Below are 6,817 nucleotides of genomic sequence, written 5' to 3'. Positions count from 1 at the left end.
GATATAGATATAGATATAGATATAGATATAGATATAGATATAGATAGGTAGATATGGCACGATTCACCACCAAGCTACTTTGCGACTAGCTGGGAAACAGACAGAAAATGGGAAAAATAATTCGAACCCCATAATTTCATTCGTTTTTCTACTGGCTATCTAATGCTGCCGCTGTTGTGTAGTGGATTGGGTTCAAGTCTGTTTTAACTCAACATCAAAAAGTAACAGAATAGGTTTATTCCAATAGCGGCCGCCCCTCGGCAGGCAATCGCAACCCACCGTTCGGAGCCGGCGCTGAACTGTAGGTACCTCCCCTTGCGTTTCCAAAAACTTTCCAGTTTTCACGGTAAAAATTTGAAACGAAAATGTATTTGTAATTTTTCGAGTATTCTTTTTTAATATTACTTTAATCCATCTTATCGAAAGATAGGGTATTTTAACATAGAAATTATCGATAAAAAAGGGACTTTTTAGTTTTCCGGGTTATATAAGCGTTTTAGAGCGCACAAAATCGTTGCATCGGCTATGTTCGCTTGCACGAATTAAAACATTATAGTGTGATAATTCTTACAAAGTTGTTATTTTAACTCAATATATCTCAGATGTTTGTGTGTCGATCGATTTGAAATTTTTACACAATAAACTACAAACTATTCCAAAGGACTTAGGTTTAGCAAAACTTCTTAATGCTTATAACAAACAAAACTAAAGGGGTTAAAAATTTTTTTATAACAATTGAAAGGGTGCTTTTTATTCGAAAGTTTTGTTAAAAAGTTTTAATTTTTTTTTTTTGTTTTAATACAGTATTTTAGATGAATATCTAAGGAAGTTTTTGCGAATGTTTCAGATTCAAACATCAATTAGTTTCAAAGTTATAACAATATTATTGTGACGTGCACGGTTAGCGTTTTATCGCTCTCTAAATCGCTTTATATATTGTTATTACATAAAACTAGAAGTTTATTTTTTGATTAATGATTTCTATGTAGAAAGATCTGATCTTTCGATTGAGACGACTAAAAACAATCATAAAAATGGCCATCATTGAGAAAAATTACAAATAAATTTTCGTTTCGAATTTTCACCGTGAAAATGAAAAGATTTTTGAAAACACACATAGCCCTAATGGGGATATCCCGTACAAAAATCTATAGAAATCATAGTTTTTGAATATTTTTCCCCCATTTTTTGTCTGCTTCCCAGCTAGTCGAAAAGTAGATTGTTTTGCACCGCTCAGCGCGCTTGAGACATTTGAAGTGAATTGCCCCAAATATATGTATATAGATTAGGTATAATAAAGCGAGTACTATCTCACAAAATGCCACTTTCGAGGCGGAAGATTAATGTGTGTATTTGTAGATATATGCTATCATACCAATGCTAACGTGGTTCAATGTTTTCCAGATATTTAATCCTTGGATGATAATTCCATCAGCAATAAAATCAAATTCGTTTTAAATGAATCCAATGCGCACATGTTTTGTCAAACAAATATTTTTTCCTGAACTTGCGACTTCTTTAATTGACTATTAAATACGACTACTTCCGACACTACTTTGGCTTTCTGTTTGTAGATAGTATCTAGTTTCGTAGCTTTTCAATTAAGAAACCTGAGTCTTAGATGCACAAATAACACGACACATAAACAGAAAGTATTGTACTTTTATTCCTCAAAAGGGAAACGTACCATAACTTGGTTTTTAACAATTACAATAGAACTTCTTAGACATTTCGAACAAAAATTTATTTAATTCGCAAAGCACCCCCAGTGCCATTTGAGTGTTGCTTTGTTAGATTTTTTGAAGCAAGCAAAGGGTGGATTAAACTCAAGAACGGGAAAAGAAAAAATGCGCCGATAGGGGTCACAAATTTTTACGATCTGCGCATCTATGTCACAATATCAATACGATATTTAAAACTTTCATATGTACGAGATGTAAGCAAAAAGGCAAATATGTATATGGGCAAATCTAAAAAACAGGTAACCTTGGAGTTATTTAGCTTTATTTTCACTGTTGGAAACTATATCAAGCTGGTTGCTTTTGAATATAACTCATTGACTTATACTTGAAGCCTCAAAAAAGATTTGGATCAATTTGCTGCATAACTTTTGAATTATAGGTGTTTTAATTTAAAAAAATAATGAAACAAGTGAATTTTTTATGTAATTTTTAAGAGGGGCAAAATTAATTGTGTCATAACTTTTGAAGCACAACATATTCTCATTTGAAATTTAATGTGCATTTAGCACTTATGTGTATACTTCATATGTAGTAGGTAAGAAAAGTGTGCATTAAAAAATAACGAAATGGCAAGTAACTCAAAGTCTGTAACTCCACATTTCACCATTTTCAACATTTTCGGTTTATCGCGTATAGTTTTTGAAGCATTTAATTTTAAGAACTTTTTAAGTATGTATCGTATTCTACAAACAATTACGAATAATTTGACAACTTAGCAATAGGTGTGCTTTCAGAATAAACCATGTTTTAAAGATAAAATACTCTGCGATCTCGAGCGTAATTTTTATTCCAAAAATATCTTATTTGAAGGCACATTTGGAAAATAGGTTAGGTTAGGTTAGGTTGAAGTGGCTGCTAGGCCCAGAGGGCGCCAGCACACTTAGGCCCGATCAGGGCCCATTGTGATACCACATGGATCCAAAGAAAACCCCTATTCCTTAAACCAGTTTGTGGAGTCTGCAAACCTTAGTAACTGCCGTATTCCAAACTTAGCAGTCGCGCTTAGGTCGTCTAGAAGACCTATACCTAGGAATTTCTGTCTTTTCCTGCCCAGTGCTGGGCAATCGCAGAGTAAGTGCCTTATTGATTCAGGCTCTTCTTCGTCGTGGCAGCTCCTGCAGTAGTCGTTGTGACCAACCCCGAGGCGTTCTGCGTGCCTTCCTATCAGAATATGTCCTGTGAGCAGACCAACGGCCAGTGACATATCGCCTTTATTGAGAGTGAGAATTTCTCTCGATCTCCGTACATCCCATTTTGGCCATGTAAGCTTTGTTGTATTACAGTTTTCAGTGCGCTCCCATCTGGAGGCCGCTTCTTCAAGGAAGTTCTCCCTTAGTAAGAGCTTGCAGGAAGCGAGTGGCATACCCACCCTCTTCCAGGCTGGTGAAAGTGGAGAGCAAGTACCCGCCCTTGCAAGCTCGTCTGCCTTCTCATTTCCTGGTATGTCACTGTGCCCCGGTACCCATACCAGGTGCAAAGCGAACTGCTCTGCCATCACGTTAAGTGATTTGCGGCAGTTGGCAACTGTTTCCGAATTTATAGTGACAGAGTCAGGCGCCATAAGGGCCGCCTGACTGTCTGAGTATATATATATTTCCGTAGTGGCGATAACAGCTAGTTTTAAGCTGTCAACGGCTTCTTGTATGGCTGCCAATTCGGCTTGAAAGACACTACAGTGGTCAGGTAGTCGGAATGATCTTTTTATTCCCAATTTCTCCGCGTAGACGCCTCCTCCTTCCCTATTTTCTAGTTTGGAGCCGTCCGTGTAGAATCTTATGGCATCTCTATACCCCGGAACTCCTTCGAGCCATGATTCCCTGCTAGGTAGCGTTACGCTATAACCTTTAGTGAAAGTGAGCCTTGGTACACAGTAGTCCTTTGTACTCGGTAGTTGTCGGTTTCTCAGAATTGTAGTGTGACCACAGCGAGCCGCTTTCCAGCTTTTAAGCCCCTGTAGTCTTAGCGCTGCAAACGCAGCGTATTGTCGTCCCATAATATCTATGGGTATGATGTTGAGGATCGTATTCATTGCCATAGTAGGTGTTGTGCGGAGAGCACCACTAATGCAGATCAGAGCCGTTCTCTCCACTTTTTGTAATTTAATAATGTTTACATTCTTCTCCAGCACTGGCCACCATACCACTACCCCGTACAGAAGTATGGGCCTCACCACGACGGTATATATCCAGTGCACTAGCTTCGGGGTTAAACCCCATTTTTGGCCGATTGCTCTCCTGCAGCTGTATAGGGCAACCGTGGCCTTCCGCACCCGCTCTTCGGTGTTTTGAATCCAGCTTAATTTTTTATCTAGGACTATCCCCAGGTATTTAGCGGATTCGCTTAATTTTAGTGTGGTCTGTGGCAGCCTTGGTGTTATCAATGGGGGGATTTTGTACCTTCTTGTGAACAGTACAAGTTCTGTCTTGCTTGGGTTTACCCCTAACCCGTTATTTTTTGTCCAACTCTCGACTTCCTTCAGTTTTACCTGCATAATGTCACATACAGTCTGTGGAAATTTCCCACTTACTGTTAGTGCAAGATCATCCGCATACGCAATAACCTTACAGCCACCCCCCTCCATGCCACACAGCAGTGAGTTTACCGCTGCGACCCATAATAGAGGAGATAGGACTCCCCCTTGCGGGGTGCCCCTCTCTACGAACCTGGGTATATTCTTTGATGTCTAGTGATCTCTCTATATACGACACTATTTCATCTAGCGCCGTTTCTGTAGATCTACCTTTCGTATAAGCATGTTGTGTGGTAGAGAGTCTGTCACCAACCGACTCTCTGATACGGACCTCCACCAGTCTCTCCATAACCAAACATTTGGAAAATACGTCGAAACGATCTAAATATTTGTATAACTAATAGTCCTTATAACGTTGTATATACCTGTAAAATGCTTCAAAAAAATGTTCTCTAGAAGTGTGCGAAAACGCCGATTTAGTACTTTTAATTATTTTCCTTCTTATAGTCAGAATATTTCGAGCGTGGTATCAAATCAAATTTTTTTCGACAAAGGTTCTGATAGTTGCTCTTACTTAATTGGAGCCTTTTAAATTCAATCGCGTCCCCAGTTCTTCCCGATTGTCTCCAGTTTTGGAGATAGCGGTACTTGAAACTTTGCTTAAATTTTAACTATTTTATAAAAAAACTCTCTCTCTTTACTACAATTTTGCACACGCTTGTATTTTAACATTTCCTTCACCATCTCATAAAATCATCGAAATCGGTTTACTCTAAAATATAGCTCCCATACAACTGACTGACCAGAGACGTTGTTTTGCGTTATAACTCCTCCAATTAAGCATGTAAAAATTTAGTATAGGTTCACTTTATCATATAGCACGCATACAATTTATTATTCAGATATGAAATTAGAGTTATAGCGCAAAAACACATATCTGAGTAATCAGTTGTATTGGAGCTATACGCTAAAGTGCAACCATTTCGATAATTTTAAGGAATAATTAAGGTAATATTAAAAAACCGTTATGTGTAAAAGTTTAGTGAAATAACTTCCAAACTGATGGAGTAATTTATAAAATAGTTCAAATTTAATCAAATCTTCAAATACCGTTATCTCGAAAACCGGAGCCAATTTGGTAAAACGGGAGATGCCATTGAATTAAGAACGTCCCAATTAAGTGAGTACAACTTTCAAAATCTTTGCTCAAATTTTACAACTTGAACAACGTAATTTGAACCCAGCTTATTCTTTTGTTTTCTATTTCATGTTTATTCCTCGTCTAACTTTTGAAGCACTTGATGAAAATGAATTACACTTATATTAATCGATTCATTAAGAGAGTACGAATAAAATAATATATAAGACATAGGTGTGCTCACAAATTTAAAAATAAACATTTTTTTTTGGAGAGTGTAACTATTTTTTAAATTTGCCCATATACTTGAACTTATGCAAATAAGTCTACGGTATCGGAAAAGAAGTAATTTAATTGTGGGTTACTTTTCCAAATCAATGATTAATATTATCCTTAATATTGCATGCGGCCAAGAAGATATTCCAGTCTGCACAATTAAGATGCAACTTCAGTCAGCTTGACAGTGCTAAATATGCATTCGCGGACTTAGTTATAAATATGTTCAACAAGTAACTTGAAAACGTAGTAAGATGGTTGTAGTATATCAATAGGAGGCAACGAATTTTCCACATATTGCAAACAAAGTATTGTGTAAGCATCGAATCCAGAAGAGGGAATTTTTACCGTTTTGCGGGAAATTTCAACACAAAAGGAATGGCGGGAACAATGGTCGTAAAAACGGGGAAACTGGTGTTCGCCGTGTCAATAAATATCCTACTAAGAGCCAAGAGTAGCCCCTCGAGAGTTCTAGCTAAAACTATAATAAAGTTTTTTGTCCAACCAATAGTAAAAAAGTTATAAGCTAAAACAAGTTTTAGTTAGAACTCTCGAGGGGCTACTAAGAACTCTCAACAAAACTCTGAAAAAAACTAATTAAATTTTTGTGTTAATAAAAATTTGACTCCTGCTTTGTTATTACTTTTTTACTAATGGCCGGACAAAAAAACTTTATAAGAGGTTTAGTTAGAACTCTCGAGGGGCTACGCAGAACTCTTAACAGGACTCTAAAAAATAAGTGAAATCATTTGTAGCCAAGAACTTCTCAACAGAATTCTGAAAAACAAATGAAATTTTGGTTAATAAAAATTTTCCGCTTGTTTTTGCTTATAACTTTTATACTATTGGTCGGACAAAAAAACTTTATAAGAGTTTTAGTCAGAAACCTCGAGGGGCTACTCAGAACTGTAAACAGAACTCTGAAAAAGCAAATAAAGTTTTTGTGTTAATAAAATTTTGCCCCTTGTTTTTGCTTATAACTGTTTTACTATTTTCCCTTGCTTTTGCTTACAACTTTTTTAATGTTGGTCGGAAAAAAAAACTTTATAGTAGTTTTAATTAGAACTCTCGAGGGGCTACTCAGAACTCCGAAAAACACATGCAATTTTTGTGTTAATAAAAATGTGCCCTTGTTTTTGTTTATAACTTTTTTACTATTGGCCGGATCAAAAAACTGTATAAGAGTTTTAG

The 6,817-nt window shown here is 36.6% G+C and overlaps 2 protein-coding genes across 2 annotated transcripts in view; one reads left to right on the top strand and one right to left on the bottom strand.

The window, feature by feature from the left end:
* Positions 1-1,795, bottom strand: part of LOC118745554 (glutamate receptor ionotropic, kainate 1-like) — a gene marked incomplete at its 3' end in the record, with an annotated part of 65,524 nt that extends 63,729 nt beyond the window's left edge. Inside the window, 1 exon segment of the mRNA XM_036479025.1 lies at positions 1,688-1,795.
* LOC118745830 overlaps positions 1-6,817 on the top strand; it is a 24,568-nt gene that overhangs the window by 13,513 nt on the left and 4,238 nt on the right. The gene's annotated exons all lie outside the window — the stretch shown is intronic.

The sequence above is a fragment of the Rhagoletis pomonella genome, unplaced genomic scaffold (genome assembly GCF_013731165.1).
Source record: "Rhagoletis pomonella isolate Grant_MI unplaced genomic scaffold, Rhpom_1.0 Rhpom_scaffold_00009, whole genome shotgun sequence".
Classification (NCBI taxonomy): Eukaryota; Metazoa; Arthropoda; class Insecta; order Diptera; family Tephritidae; genus Rhagoletis; species Rhagoletis pomonella.
The sequence above is the reverse complement of the archived record's forward strand: the minus strand, read 5'-3'. Positions and strand labels throughout refer to the sequence as shown.